General features: G+C 31.8%; 1 long non-coding RNA gene across 1 annotated transcript in view; it reads left to right on the top strand.

Annotated features, from left to right (window-relative positions):
- The first annotated feature begins 4,253 nt into the window (after nt 1-4,253).
- Nucleotides 4,254-23,974, top strand: part of LOC127733796 (uncharacterized) — a 51,148-nt gene continuing 31,427 nt past the window's right edge. Inside the window, exons 1-2 of the long non-coding RNA XR_007997157.1 lie at nt 4,254-4,391; nt 23,311-23,669. This is a non-coding gene — a long non-coding RNA (uncharacterized LOC127733796). The remainder of the gene's footprint in view (nt 4,392-23,310; nt 23,670-23,974) is intronic.

Raw genomic sequence — 23,974 nt, 5'->3', positions numbered from 1 at the left:
GTTTTGTGTAATACACTGTAGAAATATAAGGTCCATCTTTGTCCATGTTTTCATGTATAAATAATACATTGAATACTGATTTTAAAACCGGCTTTTCTACTTTTTTCCAAAAATGTCGTTGAACAAGATAATAAAACACCTCATTGCTTTCATTGATCATAAAAATCTGTAACAATATATATATTGAGCCAACGCAAGTTTGGTGGGTTAAATGTGAGATTATAATTTCAGATTAACTGTTTTCTTTCTTTGATAATCATTGAAACTAAATTTAGCAAAAAAAAGTATAACAAATATTTTAGAATGGTTGGAAAATCGAAAAGGGGGAGGGGGATATTGAAATTGGATTTCAAAAAAAAAAAAAAAGAGAATTTATAGGCAACCTCTTTTCCAGAGGCATATTGTATGCCACTTGTAGTGACCTAAATCTGTTTAAGATGCAGCATGGCCTTGATCAAAACTTTATAAACAAGAATGCACACGCTGAAATGTCTCGCCTTCTTGACTAACCATTGATTTTATGTTGATAGTCCTAAATATAAAGCTTTATTACAACTATCACATAAACTTAACATGATCCAAGAATATGAGGTCAAGGTCAGATAAACCAAACTGGAACTACATGTACACCTTACAATCATTCCATACACCTAATATGCTTTAAATATAGTTGACCTATTGCAAATAGTATCTGAGAAAACAAACTTAACCAGGAAAACTTAACATTGATCAATGAACCATGAAAATGAGGTCACCGTCATATGAACCCTGCCAGACAGACATGAATTGCGGGAAAGAGAGTCCAGTTTAAAAAAACGACAAGACGAAATTCAGAAAACTCTCTCTCGTACATATTTAGATAAAGATATAAATACACTTTTGATTGAATTAGACATTGTTAAAGAAGATTTAGAGCAAATAGTAAACAATCAAACAAGGGGGCTATTATACGATCACACGCCGAGCACTGCGAAGGCAATGAAAGAAATTCAAAATATTTCTTATCATTTGAAAAATGCAATTATAAAAATAAATATATAAACAAATTAGTTGTAAACGACATTGAAATTGTGTCACAAGAAAAAATTCTAAACGAAGAGAGAAATGTCTATGAAAATCTGTACTCATAAAAAGAAGACCCTGATAAATATTCAGGTGATTCTATTTTTTTTTATTTAAATTTTATTCCTAAGCTTACAGATCTGGAAAAGGATATATGCGATGCAGATATTTCAGAATCTGAGTGCGTTAAAGTTTTGAACACATTTTAAAATAATAAAAGCCCTGGTACAGACGGGCTAACTGCTGAGTTTTACAAATTTTTCTGGATTGATATAAAAAAATATGTTTTAGAAAGCTATGAATATTCCTTCGAAACCGGAACCCTCTCAATAGACCAAAGACGGGGTATTCTGACTCTTATTCCAAAGAAAGATAAAGATAGAACACTCTTGTCGAACTGGCATCCTCTTTCTCTCTTAAATTTTGATTACAAATTATAAGCCAAAGTTATTGCGGAAAGAATGAAATTATTTCTTCCAAAACTTATAGATCCGGACCAGACGGGATATGTGGCTGGTAGATACATTGGTGAAAATCTACGACTCATTGCTGATATTATATTGTTTACTACTTTAAAGAATTATCCAGGGCTTATATTACTAGTCGATTTCGAAAAGGCGTTTGATACGCTAGAATGGAAATTCATTCAAAAAGCATTGGTTTGTTTTAATTTTGGTAGCAAGTTCCGGAAATGGGTCTTAACTTTATACTCAAATATATCTAGTCTTGTCGTTAATAATGGATTTAGTTCTAGTCCATTCAAAATTGAGAAGTGTTCGACAAGGGTGTCCTTTGTCTCCTTTTTTTATTTATTTTGGCCGTTGAACTGCTGGCAATAAGTATTCGTAAGAACAATCAGATATCTGGTATAAAAATTGGGGATATTGAAATAAAAATTTCACAGTTGGCTGATGATACCACTTGTTTTTTGAAAGATGTATTTTCCGCGCAAATTTTATTAGATTCCTTTAACGATTTTGAGAAGTGTTCAGGGTTAAAAGTCAATTTTTCTAAAACCGAAGCAACATGGATTGGAAGAAATAAATTTAACAAAGAAGGTTCCCTTCCTATTAAATGGACAGATGGTTTTAAAACCTTAGGTTTAAAATTTAATGCTTTTGAAGAAATGGTTTGTTCTAATTTAGACACATGCATAGAACAAGAGGCTCTCAAGAGCCTGAATCGCTCAACTGTATTTCAGAGGAGAAGATTTTTTAATGTTAGCAAACTTGATGAACAAATTGTGTAAAATTGTCTTTAAAGAGCAATAACTCCTTAAGGGGTCAATTGACAATTTTGGTCATATTAACTTTTTTGTAGATCTTACTTTGCCGAACATTATTGCTGCTTACAGTTTATATATATCTATAATAATATTCAAAATAATAACAAAAAACTGCAAAATTTTGTTAAAACTACCAATTCAGTGGCAGCAACCCAACAATGGGTTGTTCGATTCGTCTGATAATTTCAGGGCCGATAGATCTTGACCAATTGAACAATTTTACCCCATGTCACATTTGCTCTAAAAGATTTAGTTTTTGAGATATAAGCCACTGAAAACTGCATTTGACCCTTATGATCTATTTTTAGCCATGGCGGCCATGTTTGTCGATGGATACAAACTTCGGATACAATTTATAAACAAGATACCCTAAGGGACATTTAGTTAACGTTTTAAGGTAATTGGCCCAGTAGTTTCAGAGGAGAAGATTTTTAAATGTTAGCAAACTTGAACAAATTGTGTAAAATTGTCTTTAAAGGGCAATAACTCCTTAAGGGGTCAATTGACAATTATGGTCATAATAACTTTTTTGTAGATCTTACTTTGCTGAACATTATTGCTGCTTACAGTTTATATATATCTATAATAATATTCAAAATAATAACAAAAAACTGCAAAATTTTGTTAAAACTACCAATTCGGTGGCAGCAACCCAACAATAGGTTGTTTGATTCATGTGAAAATTTCAGAGCTGATAGATCTTGACCAATTGAACAATTTTTCCCCATGTCAGATTTGCTCTAAAAGCTTTAGTTTTTGAGATATACGCCAAAAACTGCATTTGACCCCTATGTTCTATTTTTAGCCATGGCGGCCATGTTTGTCGATGGATCAAAACTTCGGATACAATTTATAAACAAGATACCCTAAGGAACATTTAGTTAAAGTTTGAAGGTATTTTGCCTAGTAGTTTCAGAGGAGAAGATTTTTGAAATAGTTTACGACGACAGACGACGGACGCCAAGTGATGGCATAAGCTCACATGTGGCCCTTCGGGCCCCGGTGAGCTAAAAAAAGGAATCAATAATTAAACTGTGGAGGATCAGAAACCTTTCCTTGATCGGTAAAATTGTAATTCTTAAATCACTTGCAATATCGAAGCTTATATATTTATGTCATTTCATCTACACATGTACCAAAATCTTATGTAATTAAAATACAACGTGACATTAATAGTTTTTTATGGAATGGTAGTACTCCGAAAGTTAAATCGGAAGTTATTCAAAAGTCTCCTAGCGAGGGGGGACTGAAAGCCCCAAATTTTGAAGTACAGCTGTTATCCTTTCGTATTATGTGGGTAAAAAGATTTCTGTCAGAACATGACTCCAAATGGAAACATGTTTCCAAAGCATTCTTCCCCCTTTTTGATTTAGAGGATTTATTTATGAGCTGATGTGAATTTGAGTTTTTAAATTTAAAAGCACCTCTTTTTTATATAGAAGTGTTATCTGCTTGGAAACGTTTCAAGGGTATTTTCATCCAGTTAAATGCATTTCATGTTAGAAAAGAATTTATTTGGTTCAATCCGTTTATCAAAATTGACAGAACCAGTATTTTTTACAGATCTTGGTACACGAAACTAACGTAATTTCTATATAAAACTTATAGAATCTGCTGGCTACAAGTAGACACAATGTTATTTCTATATAAATATAAAATGCATGTCAACTATTTTTTGCACCGGAACCTTGCCACTAATGTGTTTGTGTGTTCATGTTTTAATGGCTTTAGATAACCTAAGATATTTTGATGTTAGATAATACCTTTCTTGAATTTGCAGAAGAAATTTAGACAACTCTTAATTCTGAAAACGTGAACGGTAATGGAATCCTATCAAATAGAAGGGAGAGGAATGTGGAGTACGCCGGTTACATACAACCAAACACAATTTGTCAAGAGATTTCCGAATGATCGGGATTTCCCTCAGAGTTAATACCTACGGCCAAACTGACAGACGTGTTCCCTGATTGTAGGAGCCTGGAATTCGGTGCTGTACACAGAACCGTGTAACTCTCAGCCTAAGAGTACTCAGCGACACTCTTGGGTAAGTTATATAATATATCTATTAGTATACTAAAGGCACCACAAAATGGAAGTTTTTAACGACCTTGACTGGATAGTAAAAGGCACCACAGAACAGTGAACAAATTTAAAAACATGTGGTGTTTTAGCAACTTCAAATTAGACAGACAAACGTGATTGGTTAAAGAAGTACCACATGACAAAAGGTTAACCGAGGTTAGATCAGGTTAACAAGGTGCGTGTTTGTCAAAAACCCGGTAGATTAATATTTTACAGTGAGTGGACGTGCAAAATAACTCATGAATTAATCAATGTCTCATGTTAAAAATGTTATCCAGAGAAATTATTTTCTATTCTCTACCGTTTTCTTGCAAAGGGGAATAACCAGCATTTTTGTTTTCCCGCCTTTTCATCTTTGGGATTCTGAAACTCGAAAAAGATGAGAATAGAATGGATTTGTTTCCTGATGTGTTAGTGAAGTTTGATATAATAGCAAACATTTTAAACAAATTTAAATTACGTTTGTAATCACATGAATGAATATAATTCATAGCAAAAAGGGGGAACCACAGGGCTGCATGCCAAGTCTCACCATGCATATTTGGCGGCATTTTCCTTTGATCTATTGTGTTTTCTCTTTGATCTTTACAATTTTGGCCAAATCTCACGCATTTGCTTCATGAAAACTTGGTAGTACTGGAACCATGTTTTAAATAGACCATATCGATCCGGGATAAACAAAATGTCTTCAATCTTCAATCTTTGTCGTGATGACAGGGTAATCTCTCTTGTAAATTATCCTCTCTTGTATAATTTTAATCACTAATGTAGTTTCTCCTTTGTACTTAAAACAAAATATACTTTAATATTTGCACAATTTTACATTAAATGGTTATGGTATTTATTAGTCCAAAAAATTATGCCGTCTAGAAAGGCTATTTTTGATTTTGCTGTTACGCCTTCCTAGTCCAAATAAAAATTTATCAAAAAGCAGACAAAACGGCATAATTATTTGGACTAGGTATTTATATAATAATCAATAGACAGTTTAAAGAGGGTGTGGATGGGGTATACAGAATAAAAGAAAATAATAGGCAAAAAGTATAGAGAATAGAGAAAAATGGCATACAGAAATGAAGGACACCCCTACTCAGACACTTCAAATAACAATTTATACAGGATATAAGAAATAAAATGCTACTTTCTGCCTGCAGTGACAGTTCGGAGCGTCTTTTTAACACAGAACACCACAATACCAGAGAACACCACAGAATACCACAGTCACAGAACACTCAAAGACAAAATATACCACAGAACTACACACATTACAATAAAACTACTGAAATATACCACAGAACATTAGAATTACTTTATAAAATGCAAATCTAATAATTCAGAATTACATTATTTATTTAACTGGGGTAACACCAATGACATGACGATTGACTGGATGAGATAAAAATGATCATATAACTTTTTTGTTATTTGGCATATTTTTTTTACATTTGGAGACCTTTGAGACACTAAACTAATGCATTGTAATAATGAAAATCTAAAATAAACATTTAAAAAAATGGTTTTGAGCAAAAAAAATTTACTGCACGATTAATAAGATCTAATACACGCTTTGAATATATTGAACTGATCGAAAAAAAGTGTTAAAATCTCTTTTGTTTTACAATATTTTTTTGTGAAATTGAGAAATCTGCCAGTTTATTAAATATGTTGTTTACCATTACAAACTTTATATAAATAAAACATGTTTTTCTACAAAAAAAGTTGATCTGACAGATTTTACCAGTGAATATTACGCTGCCAATAATATTGATCTGATCGACAGAAAGTGCATACATGCTATTATTCCATATTGACAGAACTTTAGTAGATTTTTCTTTATGAATTGGATTTTGAATAAATACACATATTCACCTGTGGAAAAAGTATATTCACTGCGCAAAACGTCGCGTGCTTTTACGTGTATAATTATGTTAAAAACGTTTGATGTACAATTGGTTTTGGTAAAGAATTGTCCTTACATACTTTTCTCTCGATTCTCTTTCGGAATATGGAATAAAACAATTACTGTCTTTTGTTTCGGTAAATATGTGGTTTAATTGACTTTTGAAAAACTGATATTCACTTCGGCCGCTGGCCTCAGGGAATATCAGTTTTTCAAAAGTCAATAAAACCACACATTTACCTCATCAAAAGACAGTAATTGTATAATATTGCTTTTTCTTTTAACATTTTTTCATTAAATTAAGAAATCTGCGAGATTAATGAATATTTTATATGAAAATATATATTAGTAAAAAAAAAAAATTTCTACAAAAAAAGTTGACCTAAAGGATTTTACCGGCACGAATCACGCTATGAATAATATTGACTTGATTGGCAGGAAGAGTTAATAATTCTCATATGTAACTATTTTTTCTGTGAAATTAATAAACCTATAAGACAATAATTTTAATTGTTCAACTAAATAGATGGTGATCATCGGCTCACATTTTAATCATGAATTTTTATTATTATAAAAATTGTATTCTTGAAATTAACTTGACAATAATTAGAACAGGAAGACTGCTATCAACATTCTATTTAATATAATATATATATCATTAATAATCATGATAATGGAATATTTTCAAAATTCTTCATTGTTTGGATTCTAGTTGCCACCTTATTATATAAGGTAATTCAACTAAATGTATTTGATGTCTCAGGTGTGAAAACTTAAATGACATGTTAATTGGCTTGATTGGTGATTACGACAAGTGTCAAAATTGGTTAATCTATTTATTAAATTTTGGTACTTTAATTGTGTCGGTTAACTTACTAAGGTCAACATTATTTTTGGACTCATAAATATAGAATCTATATATGTAAATGCTACATATACATGTACCAGTTTTTTCGATATAAAGTTTCAGTTCAACGAATTCTAAATGCATACAAAATTTGGTAAAAATCCGAAATATTGTCAAATGGTTGGAGAAGATACACACACAACATAAGAGTCCAAAAACAGTCATCGAACTTGAACTTTTTGACAATTAAAAAGACACACTTATAATATGTTATTAGTCAATTCAAATATTACTGTCCTACAACAACTTAAGATATCTTTTTTGAAAGTATTTGGTAGCCCTTAACACAGGATTGTTTTATATATAACTCTAATGGAGAATACTTTGATGTACAAACATTAGCCAAGTTAAAATAATTGTTTGAAACAACTCTTGATATCAGCTTAACTAATTACTTTAATCACTTTAATAAAGTTTAATTATTTGTTGACAACAAATTTAATTAAATGTCACATTAACCATTTTGATTTTTTATCGTAACAACTCTTAACATAAAATTAATAAAAAAGTGACCAAAAAAACTGATAAACAAATTAAATTGAACAAATAATTACGTAATGCATCTAAACATTTTAAAAAATGATTTGAAATTACAAAAAGATTAAAATGTATTTAAAATATAAATGTCACAAATATAAATTATCTTTGTATATTATGGTTTTAATAGCTAGAGGATTTTGGTATGATCCCAATTATTGGCTGTTCAGCAGTTGGGGGCGTAGCGATAGTGAGTCGATTCTAAATAGAAAAATTATATTTATTTGAATAATAAATGTCAAATTACAAAAAAATTAACAATAACCATGATAACACGATAATAATGGCTGAAGTATTAATATTTCGAAGTTCTGTGGTAAATTTTGGGTGTTCTGTGGTAAAAAGACGCTCCCGTGGCGGATCCAGAAATTTTCATAAGAGGGGGCCCGCTCCAGTCATGCTTTAGTGATTCCCTATATAATCAACCAATTTTTCCCAAAAAAGGGGGGCACTCCAGGAATGATTACACTAGTGATTTTGCCCGAGGAATGATTATTTACACTAGTGATTTTATGAAGGTAACAATCCTGATAAAGCAATATTCTAAGGAGGGTTTTCTTGAGGGGAAACAACAAAAAAATTAGGCTCATCTTTTTTGGGGGATGTGCTATGGATAAAAATTTCTAGTTATTTACTGGATAAAAAAGATAATGATTATGAAATTCACTAAAAATTTAAAAAAAGACATAAGTGAATTGTATTATTAGCTAGTCAAGTGTGGAAAAACTCAGATTGTTATTATTATATACATATGTTTTGGTTGATTCTGCTAGGATTGATCTGGTTACCAGTACATATTGATAAACATTGACCAGATCAATCCTATCAGAATCAAACAAACCACAGTCGCTTGAATTTTAGTGATAAAAACTAAAATTCAAGCAACTGTGAACAAACATTTTACGAAGTCGTTTGAAATACACATGTATACAAAGTACAATTTGTTTGTTTATATAAACGGTTTAAAGAAAGTAACATGTAATATAAATAAACAAATCAATAATAGTACATCTCAATTACACTATTGACATACTGTATTCCCCAGTGATCATAGGTATTCGGAAAAAAAACCATGTCAAAATAAAAGTACGCTTACATGCACCCTGCTCATTGCCCAAAAAATAAAAATATCAAGATTTTCATGAGTTATTAATTTTTGATATTTTGATAAATCATCAAAATTTTTTTCACTTCACTTGGAGCTTTTAAACCAAGCAATTATGAAAAATTATACCCCCCCCCCCCCCGCCCCTTTTCAAATATCCTGAATCTGCCCTGACCTGGGACCTAAAATGTATAGTATACCCAGTTTTTACTTATTATTAATAGGAACTAGATATTTCCAGTTGTCTTCTGAAACAGTTTTTTACAAAAAAATTAAGAATCTGTTGTAAAAGAAACCGAAATACCCCTCCCACCTCCTACTTGCCTTACAAGAACATAGAAAACAAGGTTAAACAAATAAAAAATTGTTTAGAAAACAACTTGTGGTAAATTCAGATATTTATGTGATGTTTTTATAATTGTGACATGATGGATGTTGCATTAAATAAAAATTATAATTTTTATACGCCTGTTTATTATACACCCGTTTACGAGACGTATTATGGTATACTGTTGTCCTTCTGTCCATCTGTCCGTCTGTTGTCAACATGTCGAACAATAACTCAAAAATGCTTTAACCAATTTGCATGAAACTTTGGTGAATTGTTTATATCTATTGATGTGCGCTCCTTTACGTTTTTTTATAAATTTTAGGTTTTACGTTTCCGAGTTTATGGGGTTTTATTCATAAAAAAAGGGGGATTTTCCAGTTTTCAGACAATAACTCAAAAACACTTTCACCAATTTGCAAGAAACTTTGGTCAATTGTTTATATCTATTGACATGAGCTCCCTTTCGATTTTTATAAATTTTAGATTTTACGTTTTCGAGTTATGGGGTTTTATTCATAAAAAGAGGGGGATTTTCCAGTATTCGGACAATAACTCAAAAATGTGTTCAGCAGTTTTCATGAAACTTTGGTGAATTGTTTATATCTATTGACATGAGTTCCCTTTCGATTTTTATAAATTTTAGATTTTATGTTTTTGAGTTATGGGATTTTATTCATTAAAAAGGGGTGATTTACCAATTTTCGGACAATATTTTTAAAGTGCTTTGAGCAGTTATCATGAAACTTTGGTGACTGGTTTATATCTATCAAGATAACCTCCCTTTAGTTTTTCATAAATTTCTGATTTGACATTGAGAAGTTATTGAACTTTATTCTTTGAAAAAGTGACGGGAGTATCATGTGCTCATGGCGCAGCTGTTTATTTATTTTGATAGCATTTTTTGTATGCAGCAATGACTGTCATTTAAATATTCAACTCACATTTATATGTGTCATTGTCTAATAGTCATTATAAATGCACACAATAATTTCTGAATTTACAATATTCGATCTTTAGATCAATATAACAATTTGAATTTGGTTGATTTATTAGTAGATATCAACTTAATTATAACTAAAGAGTTTTCTGCTGCTCCCAATATTAAATAATTTATATTTTTCAACATGAGTGGATGTCTAATCTGGTGAAGACACATTGCATGCATGCATATTACTTAGATTAGAAAATAAACTAAAGCACAATTTTTTATGAAAAAATTTTCTTTTTGTGTACATTTAATTAAAGGTTTTATTATTAAATTGTAATTGGTGATTGTCATAGCTTTACCGTTACCAAATAATGAAGTAACATCATGAAATAAAATTTCTTTATAAAATTATAGTTGAAAGTTCTTAGCTTGATCATGCACTACTGTCTGGTGTGAAGAACACAGGTAAAAAGTTTTTAGTCATCATTAACCAATATCTTGAGGCATTTATATGGTAATTAGAAGGGCCTTCCAGATTATCATACTAAACTGAATTGGAAGTTTTGTTACCAGAAAAGCAATACAAAATCTACCATTTTTGTATCAGACCTTACAGATTAGGTCATGTCTGGCAAATATGACCGTTTCGGGACCCTTGTCCCAGTATGTAATACAATGTCAATGTATATGCATGTAATTATATGATGCAAATATTATGTTTTCAACAGTATGTTAACATGGTTAAGTTCTTTTATATTTTAGTACATATAATCATCACTACGTATGAAGAAATAACACAAATTAAAACAAAATTATTTCTTTTTTATCACCATGCCAACTTAGTCATCAAAAACCCATGTCTATATGTCTCTCTTTGGGACTTTTGTCACATCTGAAAAAGAGAGTGTGATTGACAATTAAATTATTTATTACAATCACTGCACCAATATTCTGAAGTTGTTCCAAATTCAAAGTGAATTATTTTTGTAAACTGTCAGTTGCACTGTCTAAATCTTATCATTGTCATGATTGTCAACAGTTTTAAAGTCAGTCGTAGTTTCAGAATTCTGATGGCAATTCTAGGTAAGATCACGATGGTTCATCAGTGCGCCATGTTAGCGTAATTCTTTTAAGATAAAGCCCAAGTCTCTGTTGAATTTAAGTTGATTTATGATAAACAGTTCCAACAAAATGTTGTATGCATTTAGATCTCGTTGAACTGCATCTGAATATTATGAATATTGAAACAATTCGTAATGGGTTCCATGGAACCCTGTGTCTTGCCTGTAATTGCTGCTTTCAGTGTAAAAGTGTAATGTTGAGTCCATTTATCAGAATTTAAAAAAAAAAAAACAACTTTTTCTTCAGATAATAATATTTATGCTACTTCATGGTCTTGAAGATTAGCTTCTGTCCAAGTTTCATATCAATCCGTGAAGGTTTACAGATTTATCATGTCAAAAAAGTTTAATCCCAGATTGTCTGTAAATGTTGACTGTGAAAAACTAAGTCCATTTATCAGAAAAATGCTCAAAATAAAAAAAAATATATTCAAAAGTTTGCTTCAGGCAATCATAAAAAAGCTTCTGCTAAAGTTTCATAAATTTCTATTAAGGTTTGTCAAAGTATTTGATGTGTAACAAACTTTAACCCTAGACTGTATCTACTTGTTATTATGTAATGTAAAAAAAACTATGTCCATTTATCAGTAAAATACGGAAAAATGAAAATAGATATTTTCAAAATTTTGCTCTGGATACTGTCTGTTGGTCATAAACAAGCTTCTGTCAAAAATTCCTAAAATTCCATGAAGATTTGACAAAGTTATTCATGTCTAAAAAAACTTGAACCACAGACTGAACCTAAATGTTGATGCAGATGATGGAATCTAGGATCCCTATCTTTCGCGACATAAATGTTGCAAGTTTTGACAAAAATGGTACATGCACCTTTAACATTTAGATACAATCTATTCATAATTTTCTAACTAGATCCAGAAAATGTATAGAGTGTTTATTTAGGTAAAAAGCAATGAAAAAAAGAATTTTATTCGCTTAGTATTGTGATTTTTCGAAATTCCATCTCCATTTTAAATGATATGTTATTGCTGTGCACATTTCCATTTTGATGATATGAAAATATTAGAGGGCAGTCACCAGATTTGTTTTTTTTTTCAGTCTTCATCATTAAAGTTTGAGCTAGTGAGGTATGAAAAAAACATAAAAATGATACAATATTGCACCGTGATGCTGTCTTGACATTAAGCTTATTTTGACCAAACTTGGTCACAATCATCATATTCATTAGGGTATCTAGTTTGAAATATATGTCCTATGACCCTGCCTGCCAATCAAGATGGACGACATGGCTAAAAATAGAATATAGGGGTAAAATGATAGTTTTGTCTATTATCTTGAAAACTGCTATGAATAGAGAAAATCTGAAGGGCAAAAATGTTGAGATTTACCTGTTGTCCGTTTAGTTCAAAACTGTCAGACTTCTTGTAGGAGTTACTGCTCTTAAATGTCAAATTCTACCATTTTTTTTTAATTTTTGCTTATTATTTTGAAAACTATCAAAGATAGAGAGAAACTTTAATAAGAAAAAAATATCAGAAAGACAAGATCTACAAATAAGTCAAAAAGGGCAAAATTGTCAGAAGACACCTTATTGGAGTTATTGCCCTTTAATAAAGATTTTTACCATTTTCTTGCGTTTTTCATTAATATCTTAGAAAACTCTGCTCTGAAACCACTGGGTCAAATTATACCAAACTTGGTCACAATCATCATGAGGGTATCTAGTTTAAAACATGTGTACGATGACCCCACCTCCCAACCAAGATGGCCGACATGGCTAAAAATAGAACATAGGGGTAAAATGCAAGTTTTGTCTTTTATCTTGAAAATCGCTTTGAGTAGAGAAAATCTGAAAGGGACAGAAATGTTTAGAATGTTGAGATCTATCTGCTGTCTATTTATGTCAAAACTGTCAGACAATTTCTTGTAGGAGTAATTGCCCGTAAATGTCAAATTTTACTATTTTTTTCCTTTTTTGCTGATTATTTGAAAAACTAAAATAGATGGAAAGAATCTTTATTCTGGAAAAGTGATCAGCAAGACGAGATCTACAATTAAGTCTAATGGCTAAAATTGTCAGAAGACTCCTTATTGGATATATTGGTCTTTGATGACGATTTTTATCAATTGTTTGCATTTTTGCCTAATATCTTATAAACTTTAATAGATAGATAGAAACTATAAATAACCAAAATGATCAGCAAGACAAGATCTACAAATAAGTGAACATGACCAAAATTGTCAGTCAACTCCTTATTGAAGTTATTGCCCTTTAATGATGATTTTTCCCATATTTTAACACTTTTGCCTGTTATCTTGATAATTATAATAGATAGATAGAAACTTTAGATCGCAAAAACGATCAGCAATACAAGATCTACAAATGAGCCACTTTGCTGAAATCTTCAGTCGACTCTTAATTGGAGTTATTGCCCTTTAAAGATGAATTTTACCATTTTTAGCTTACCTGGCCGGAAGGGCCAAGTGAGCTTTTCTCATCACTTGGCGTCCGTCGTCCGTTGTTGTCGTCGTCGTCCGTCGTCGTTAGCTTTATACAAAAATCTTCTCCTCTGAAACCACTGGGCCAAATTTATCAAACTTGGCCACAATCATCATTAGGGTATCTAGTTTAAAAATTGTGTCCGATGACCCCACCAACCAACCAAGATGGCCGCCATGGCTAAAAATAGAACATAGGGGTAAAATGTAGATTTTGGCTTATATCTCTGAAACCAAAGCATTTAGAGTAAATCTGACATAGGGTAAAACTGATTATCAGGTCAAGATCTATCTGCCCTGAAATTTTCAGACAAATCTGACAACCTGTTGTTGGGTTGCTGCCCCTGAATTGGTAATTTTAAGGAAATTTTGCAGTTTTTGGTTTTTATCTTGATTATTATTATAGATATAGATAAACTGTAAACAGCAATAATGTTCAGCAAAGTAAGATCTACAAATAAGTTGTCATGACCAAAATTGTCAGTGGACCCCTTTAGGAGTTATTGCCCTAAATAGTAAATTTTTAACAATTTTTCATAATTTTTGTAATCTTTTACAAAAATCTTCTTCTCTGAAACTACTGAGACAAATTTAACCATACGTGGCCATAATCATTATAAGGGGATCTAGTTTAAAAAATTTGTCCGATGACCCCGCCTTCCAACCATCATGGCCGACTTGGTTAAAAATAGAACATAGGGGTAAAATGCAGTTTTTGGTTTATATCTCTGAAACTAAAGCATTTAGAGCAAATCTGACAAGTGGCAAAAATGTTTATCAGATTTAGATTTATTTGCCCTGAAATTTTCAGACGAATCCGACAACCCGTTGTTGGGTTGCTGCCCCTGAGTTAGTAATTTTACAAAAATTTTGCAGTTTTTTGTTGTTATCTTAGATATCATTATAATATCTAATATCTAATACTATTAATTATGGTTTAACCTTATTTTACATGATTTCCAAAGCATCAGTAAATAAGGTGAGCGACACAGGCTCTTGAGAGCCTCTAGTTTTTAGTTTTTGCCTATTATCTTGATATATATATAAGTATATTAGATACAAATGTAGAAAGAGTCTTTAAAAAGCAAAAAAGATCAGCAGTACAAGATCTACAAATACGTCAACATGACTGAAATTGTCATCTAGTTCTTAATAAAGTTATTTCCCTATAATGATGATTTTGACTAAAAAATGGCCATTGTTCAAGATGCAGGTGAGTGACACAGGCTCTTTAGAGCCTATAGTTCTGAATTTCAGAAAAGAAAAAAAAAGATTTGAAATTCCTTCTTTTCTTATTTCTGCCTACTCTCATGACTCTACCAAATTCATTATCCCTGGAATATCAATAAAAAATATCTGTGTAGTAGCATTTACATCAAATTATGAGTTTATTGTATCATATTTAAACATAAACAGAACTGATAACACATCGTCCTTGTGTTAAAGAAAAATCATAATATAATCTGTTGCGAAATAAAATTCTGAAAATAGACAAATGAACAGATCTTGAAATGTTGTTTACGCAAATAAATTTAGGGAACGAAAACCTATGTTATTATCCTTTTAAAATAAGTTTCTTTCCTTTTTTGTCATAATTCTGTAAGATTTTATAGCAACCCATTTTTGGATAAGCTGCATCATCACCAAATATATGAAATGGACTCGTCCAAACAGGAAAGACATCAAGTACACGCTAACAGAAGATGATTACATACAATTTGGAATTTTCCTGTTTCATAGGTTGTAAAACATTCTTTGTTTATTTGGATATGAAAAGAGGAGTTAGTGGCAAAAAGGATGAAACCAATGAATATACCGTCTTTCACATTGGACATGTCTACTTTGCGGCAGGTCAACTGTTATTTTCGTGCAACATGTTTGCAATTTTTTATGCCCCACCTAGGGGCATTATGTTTTTCGTTCTGTGCGTCCGTTCGTCCATCTGTCCCGCTTCAGGTTAAAGTTTTTGGTCAAGGTAGTTTTTGATGAAGTTGAAGTCCAATCAACTTGAAACTTAGTACACATGTTCCCTATGATATAATCTTTCTAATTTTAATGCCAAATTCGAGTTTTGACCCCAATTTCACGGTCCACTTAACATAAAAAAAATGATAGTGCGAGTGGGGCATCCGTGTACTATGGACACATTCTTGTTTTCACATGCTTTCCTGCTTGAAGCTCATTATATTCACCGTGTTATGTGAAAATAGATAGAAACCAATTTAAAGCTTTTTAAAAAAATTTCATTTATCGTGAAATGACAATGTCCTGTTTGTAAATGCACTAAAACCCCTTCTTTACGAAAATATATGGCAATGACCTGCATCGTATGTTATTAACAACTGTGAAAAATGTTTGCCACTAAAATTTTAGAATGCAAATACTGTACTAAAGCTGAAGTATACAGTAATTCTATACATTTTTATATGTCCTTTAACATGACTTATCATGGTATACCTTTGTCCGTTGGTCAGTCTGTCATCAACATGTCTGATAATGACTCAAAAATACTTTAACCAATTTTCATGAAACTTTGGTGAATTATTTATATCTATTGATGTAAGCTCCCTTTCTATTTTTATAAATTTAAGATTTTATGTTTTTTGAGTTATGGGATTTTGTTCATATAAAAGGGAGGATTTTCCAGTTTTTGGACATTAACTCAAAAATGCTTTGAGCAGTTTTCATGGAACTTTGATGACTAGTTTATATCTATTGAAATAAGCTCCCTTTAGTTTTTAGCTCACCGTTCCGAAGGAACTGTAAGCTTTAGCCATCACTTGGCGTCCATCGTCGTCGTCCATCTTGTGTAAACTATTTCAAACATCTTCTCCTCTGAAACTACAGAACCAATTCCAACCAAACTTAAGCTGAATGATCCTTAGTGTATCTAGAATAAATTTTGTGTTTTATTTTATGTTTCGTCAAAAAACATGGCCGCCATGGCTAAAAAAAGAACATAGGGGTAAAATGCAGTTTTTGGCTTATATCTCAAAAACCAAAGGAGTTAGAACAAATCTGACATGGCGTAAACGTGGTCATTAGGTGAAGTTCTATCAGCCCTGAAATTTTCAGATGAATCTAATAACCCATTGTTGGGTTGCTGCCACTAAATTGGTAATTTTAAGGGAATTTTGCAGTTTTTGGTTATTATCTTGAATAGTGTTAATGATAAAGATAAACTGTAAACAGTAAATATGTTCAGCAAAGTAAGATCTACAAATAAGTTTATATGACCAAAATTGTCAATTGACCCCTTAAGGAGTATTGCCCTTTAAGGACAATTTTACACAATTTGTTTATCATGTTTTCTAACTTTAAAAAATCTTCTCCTCTGAAACTACTAAACCAATTCCAACCAAACTTAAGCTGAATGATCCTTAGGGTATCTAGAATAAAGATTGTGTTTCATTTTCTGTTTTGTCAAAAAACATGGCCGCCATGGATAAAAATAGAACATAGGGGTAAAATGCAGTTTTTGGCTAATATATCTCAAACACTAAAGCAATTAGAGCAAATCTGATGAGAGGTTAAAATGTTCATTAGGCCAAGTTCTATCAGCCATGAAATTTTCAGATGAATCTAATAGTCCATTGTTGGGTTGCTGCCACTAAATTGGTAATTTTAAAGAATTTTGCAGTTTTTGGTTATTATCTTGAATATTATTAATGATAAAGATAAACTGTGAACAGCAAAAATGTTCAGCAAAGTAAGATCTACAAATAAGTTAAATGACCAAAATTGTCAAATGTGTCCTTAAGGAGTTATTGCCCTTTAAAGACAATTTTTCACAATTTGTTCATCTAGTTTGCTTACTTTAAAAAATCTTCTCCTTTGAAACTGCTGAATCAATTTCAGCCAAACTTGGGCTGAATGAGTTTCAGAATATCTAGTATAAATTTTGTATTTTATTTTCTTGTACGTCAAGAAACATAGCCACTATGGCTAAAATGGAACATAGGGGTAAAATGTATTTCTTTGCTTTTGAAGAAAATATGACAGATACAAAGAACATAGAACATCTCAATGGAATTTTAAGCCACTCATTAATATATATTAAATAGCAAAAATAATCATTGATGGAAGATTTAAGCAAAAAATTACAGGTGAGCGATTCAGGCTCTTGAGAGCCTCTTGTTTTTATAAATTTCTGATATGACATTGAGGAATTATGGAACTTTTATATTTGTAGAAAAAGCTATGGGCGTATCATGGGCTCATGTCGCAGCTCTTTATTTAACGTCTTGTAAAAAGTTGGGTTTTTTTTTTGTTTTGTTTTTCACAACCGACCGACCTGAATCTTTCTGTAAATTCTGTAAGGTAGCAATACACAGTTAGGAAAAAAACTTAAAATTGACACTCATAATTTTTAAACACCCTCTTTCCCTTCCTTTCTAACAAATAAGGCTTTATATTTGTGTTATGCATGTGTATATTTATAGAAAGAAAATCTTCCATAGATTTGATTTCTAATGGTTATAATGGTGAAATATAATCTCTTTTGGGTGTAACCATGGCAACAATCTGCATTTCTTTGATGCAAAATATTGCAAAAAAAGGGGGTGAACATGTCACAAAAGTCTCCAAAATTTGGTCCAAAGGAAAATTTCAATCAATTACAGTGATACCTTTCCTGAATCCATAGACATATATCTATCAAGAGGTCAAAAAAAAATCATATGCATTTCTGCTCGTTTTTCCATAAAATTGAATTGAAAAGATCGAGCGCAAAATCTTTGTTGATAAACACTACTATAATTTATGGACCTATGGGCGGTACGGATAGGAAAATACGGACGGTCAAACAGAAAAATGGCCTATAAAACATGCTAAAAACAATCTAAATGTTCATATAAACCCACTAAGAAGGCTATATTATTCTTCAATTATCTAAAAATCAATTTTATTGTACAAAAACTTTCATATTTAAAAAATTCACCATGGCCATAATGCGAAACTAAACTTCTAACTGTGTATTGCTACCTTAAGGATAAACATTTTTTTTCCCAATTCCATTTTAAATGGATTTCCGTGTTCTGCTAGCTTAAACGAGCAAATTGGCCTGCTAGTTTTGAAAATTGGTTCAGAAATAAATATTTTATGAAGGTTAGCAGTTGACACTGAATTGCAACAAAAAAGTGATTTGGTGAAACATACCATGTCAAAGTGTAAATTCTCCTTTTTTAGTCAAATTTCTAAAACTATACCTTCTGTGCTTGTCTTTTCTTGTTTAAAAACTTAAATTAACCTTAACAGTAGACAAATTTTACAAGTTAAAGCTATTTTAAGGCTTAAGAATGTCAATTTTGTTGTGTATTAGCATACCAAAGCCTTGGTTAAAATTTAGCAAATACTGAATTAATTTATAACAGCGGGAACAAATTTAGACTTAATTCATGCTAAATTGTGACTTTATACTTGCTAAAATAATGAATTTGATTTAGTCGCATAAAAAAATATAAAGCGTTCCCTTCTGAGGTTTCTACATAACGCGCATTGTTTCTTTTCCAAGGGGTAGCCAATAAAGTATCAATTTATGACCGAACCAAGTCTTTGTGTCAAAATGTCTATATTGGTTGCTAAGGACAATAAACAACAAAACTAACATATATTGTCATACTAAAAGATGTTTCTCCCTCAGAATTGTATCTATAATCTAAATATCAATAGATTTGTGGTATGATTTGTCTAAAAATAAGCAATTCTGTGCTTTGTCAAATGCCATAAGGTAGCAATACACAGTTAGGAAAAAAACTTAAAATTGACACTCATAATTTTTAAACACCCTCTTTCCCTTCCTTTCTAACAAATAAGGCTTTATATTTGTGTTATGCATGTGTATATTTATAGAAAGAAAATCTTCCATAGATTTGATTTCTAATGGTTATAATGGTGAAATATAATCTCTTTTGGGTGTAACCATGGCAACAATCTGCATTTCTTTGATGCAAAATATTGCAAAAAAAGGGGGTGAACATGTCACAAAAGTCTCCAAAATTTGGTCCAAAGGAAAATTTCAATCAATTACAGTGATACCTTTCCTGAATCCATAGACATATATCTATCAAGAGGTCAAAAAAAAATCATATGCATTTCTGCTCGTTTTTCCATAAAATTGAATTGAAAAGATCGAGCGCAAAATCTTTGTTGATAAACACTACTATAATTTATGGACCTATGGGCGGTACGGATAGGAAAATACGGACGGTCAAACAGAAAAATGGCCTATAAAACATGCTAAAAACAATCTAAATGTTCATATAAACCCACTAAGAAGGCTATATTATTCTTCAATTATCTAAAAATCAATTTTATTGTACAAAAACTTTCATATTTAAAAAATTCACCATGGCCATAATGCGAAACTAAACTTCTAACTGTGTATTGCTACCTAAACCAACAAAGTACAAAACCCTGGCATTCCTGAAAAAACAAATCTGTGGAATTTCAAGAAAATGTAATTCAAAGTGCATATGTAATGTATTTTATCGATGCATTTAAATTTAGGTTCATTCTATACATTTATAGATCATTTTCGTACATTTTTAGCTCACCTGGCCCAAAGGGCCAAGTGAGCTTTTCTCATCACTTGGCGTCCGTCGTCCGTCGTCGTCGTTAACTTTTACAAAAATCTTCTCCTCTGAAACTACTGGGCCAAATTTGACCAAACTTGGCCACAATCATCATTGGGGTATCTAGTTTAAAAAATGTGTCCGGTGACCCGGCCAACCAACCAAGATGGCCACCATGGCTAAAAATAGAACATAGGGGTAAAATATAGATTTTGGCTTATATCTCTGAAACCAAAGCATTCAGAGCAAATCTGACTGGGGTAAAATTGTTTATCAGGTCAAGATCTATCTGCCCTGAAATTTTCAGATGAATCGGACAACCCGTTGTTGGGTTGCTGCCCCTGAATTGGTAATTTTTAGGAAATTTTGCCGTTTTTGGTTATTATCTTGAATATTATTAAAGATAGAGATAAACTGTAAACAGCAATAATGTTCAGCAAAGTAAGATCTACAAATAAGTCAACATGACCAAAATGGTCAGTTGACCCCTTAAGGAGTTATTGCCCTTTATAGTCAATTTTTAACAATTTTTCGTAAATTTTTGTAATCTTTTACAAAAATCTTCTCCTCTGAAACTACTAAGACAAATTTAACCAAACTTGTCCACAATCATCATTAGGGTATCTAGTTTAAAAAATGTGTCCGATGACCCCACCCGCGAACCAAGATGGCCGACATGGCTAAAAAATAGTACATAGGGTAAAATGCAGTTTTTGGCTCATATCTCTGAAACCAAAGCATTTAGAGCAAATCTGATGAGGATAAAATTGTTCATTAGGTCAAGATCTATCTGCCCAGAAATTTTCAGACCAATCAGGCAACACTTTGTTGGGTTGCTGCCCCTGAATTGGTAATTTTAAGAAAATTTTGCAGCTTTTGGTTATATTATCTTGAATATTATTAGCTCACCTGACCTGAAAGGTCAAGTGAGCTTTTCTCATCACTTTGCGTCCGTCGTCCGTAAACTTTTACAAAAATCTTCTCCTCTGAAACTACTGGGCCAAATTTGACCAAACTTGGCCACAATCATCATTGGGGTATCTAGTTTAAAAAATGTGTCTGATGACCCCGCCAACCAACCAAGATGGCTGCCATGGCTAAAAATAGAACATAGGGGTAAAATGTAGATTTTGGCTTATATCTCTGAAACCAAAGCATTTAGAGCAAATCTGACATTGGGTAAAATTGTTTATCAGGTCAAGATCTATCTGCCCTGAAATTTTCAGATGAATCGGATAACCCGTTTTGGGTTGCTGCCCCTGAATTGGTAATTTTAAGGAAATTTTGCCGTTTTTGGTTATTATCTTGAATATTATTATAGATAGAGATAAACTGTAAACAGCAATAATGTTCAGCAAAGTATGATCTACAAATAAGTCAACTTGACTAAAATGGTCAGTTGACCCCTTAAGGAGTTATTGCCCTTTATAGTCAATTTTTAACCATTTTTCGTAAATTTTTGTAATCTTTTACAAAAATCTTCTCCTCTGAAACTACTAAGACAAATTTAACCAAAATTGTTCACAATTATCATTAGGGTATCTAGTTTAAAAAATGTGTCCGATGACCCTGCCCACAAACCAAGATGGCCGACATGGCAAAAAAATAATACATAGGGTAAAATGCAGTTTTTGGCTCATATCTCTGAAACCAAAGCATTTAGAGCAAATCTGATGGTATAAAATTGTTCATTAGGTCAAGATCTATCTGCCCTGAAATTTTCAGACCAATCAGGCAATATGTTGTTGGGTTGCTGCCCCTGAATTGGTAATTTTAAGAAAATTTTGCAGCTTTTGGTTATTATCTTGAATATTATTATAGATAGAGATAAACTGTAAACAGCAATAATGTACAGCAAAGTTAGATCTACAAATAAGTCAACATGACCAAAATTGTCAATTGACCCCTTAAGGAGTTATTGCCTTTTATAGTCAATTTTTTACAATTTTCATAAATTTTGTAAATTTTTGTAAATTTTTACAAAATATTTTCCACTGTAACTACTGGGCCAAGTTCATTATAGATAGAGATAATAGTAAGGAGCAAGAATGTTCAGTAAAGTAAGATCTACAAACACATCACCATCACCAAAACACAATTTTGTCATGAATCCATCTATGTCCATTGTTTAATATGCACATAGACCAAGGTGAGTGACACAGGCTCTTTAGAGCCTCTAGTTATAGATAGAGATAAACTGTAAACAGCAATAATGTACAGCAAAGTTAGATCTACAAATAAGTCAGCATGACCAAAATTGTCAATTGACCCCTTAAGGAGTTATTGCCCTTTATAGTAAATTTTTTACAATTTTCATAAATTTTGTAAATTTTTGTAAATTTTTACAAAATATTTTCCACTGTAACTACCGGGCCAAGTTCATTATAGATAGAGATAATAGTAAGGAGCAAGAATGTTCAGTAAAGTAAGATATACAAACACATCACTATCACCAAAACACAATTTTGTCATGAATCCATCTGTGTCCTTTGTTTAATATGCACATAGACCTAGGTGAGCGACACAGGCTCTTTAGAGCCTCTAGTTAGTTGATTATATCTCTGAAAAAATTAATGGTACATATTTCACTTTTGTTGAGCCTGCAACATTTTGTTGGGGAAGCAAGACATAGCTATCCTACATTCTGTAGACAGTGTGGTTGTTGTCACCAACAGGTTCATTCTGTGGTTAAAGTTTATTTAGTAAAACCTTCATGGAATGTTATTAAACTTGGACAGAAGCTTTTTTAAGATCAGAAGACATCCAGAGTAAAATTTTGAAAATATGTAGTTTGATTTTCCTGTGTTTTACTGATACATTTAAATGCAAAAAATATCTTCACCAAACTTGAAAAGCCAAAATATAGAATGTGAATTTGATATCAATAATCAAATTTATCTTTATGAAGAGTACACTTTTGATTTCGAGGTTTGACAATTTAAAAAGATAACTTACCTCACCTTGTTTTGGAAAAGATTGGGGGTCAGTAAAATTTCTAACAACTTGTTTTTCTTTTAATGTAGCATTTCTGTGTAGTTGTACAGGTCAGAGTTGCAGTATCACCGTGATGATATCGGGAGTGGCTAATAAACTGTATGCTACATGTAGATACCAGAGTATGGAAGATGTCAAACTCACTGCTGCCATCAAATCAACCTGTTCACTGACCAATATAAAGTACAACTGGACAGTTTATTGGTATTATAGCTTCTCTAAAAAATGGCTGAATTTGGAGCTTCTTGATAATACTCTACCAACTCTTCACATTCAGAAAGATGACCTACATGAAATAGATGGAAGTCAAACAACAAAAGGAATTTATGCTGTCGATCTTGGTGTTTCTGTTAATCTGGGAAGGATTCTTGTTAGACAAAGTTTAAGGGTATGTTTTTAGTTGAAGTTGATTCTTTCTCTAGATAATTAGATTTATAACTTCAGGAATTTTCGTCTCATCTAAAAATGTACCTGAGGCAAGACTTAAGGGTGCTGTTTCTGGCATTGGCTGTGACATCAACAACTGTTAAAAGTTTGTGATAAAGATGAAAATAAGAAGATGTGGCATGATTGCCAATGAGATAATTCTCCACCAGAGACTAAATGATATAGAAGTTAGCACATATAGGTCACCATACAACCTTTAACAATGAGCAAAACCCATACCCTAAAGCAAGCTATAAAAGGCCTCAA

This window comes from Mytilus californianus, unplaced genomic scaffold, assembly GCF_021869535.1.
Source record: "Mytilus californianus isolate M0D057914Y unplaced genomic scaffold, xbMytCali1.0.p SCAF_3, whole genome shotgun sequence".
NCBI classification, from domain to species: Eukaryota; Metazoa; Mollusca; class Bivalvia; order Mytilida; family Mytilidae; genus Mytilus; species Mytilus californianus.
Note: the sequence above shows the minus strand (reverse complement) of the source record. Positions and strands in the feature narration are given on the sequence as shown.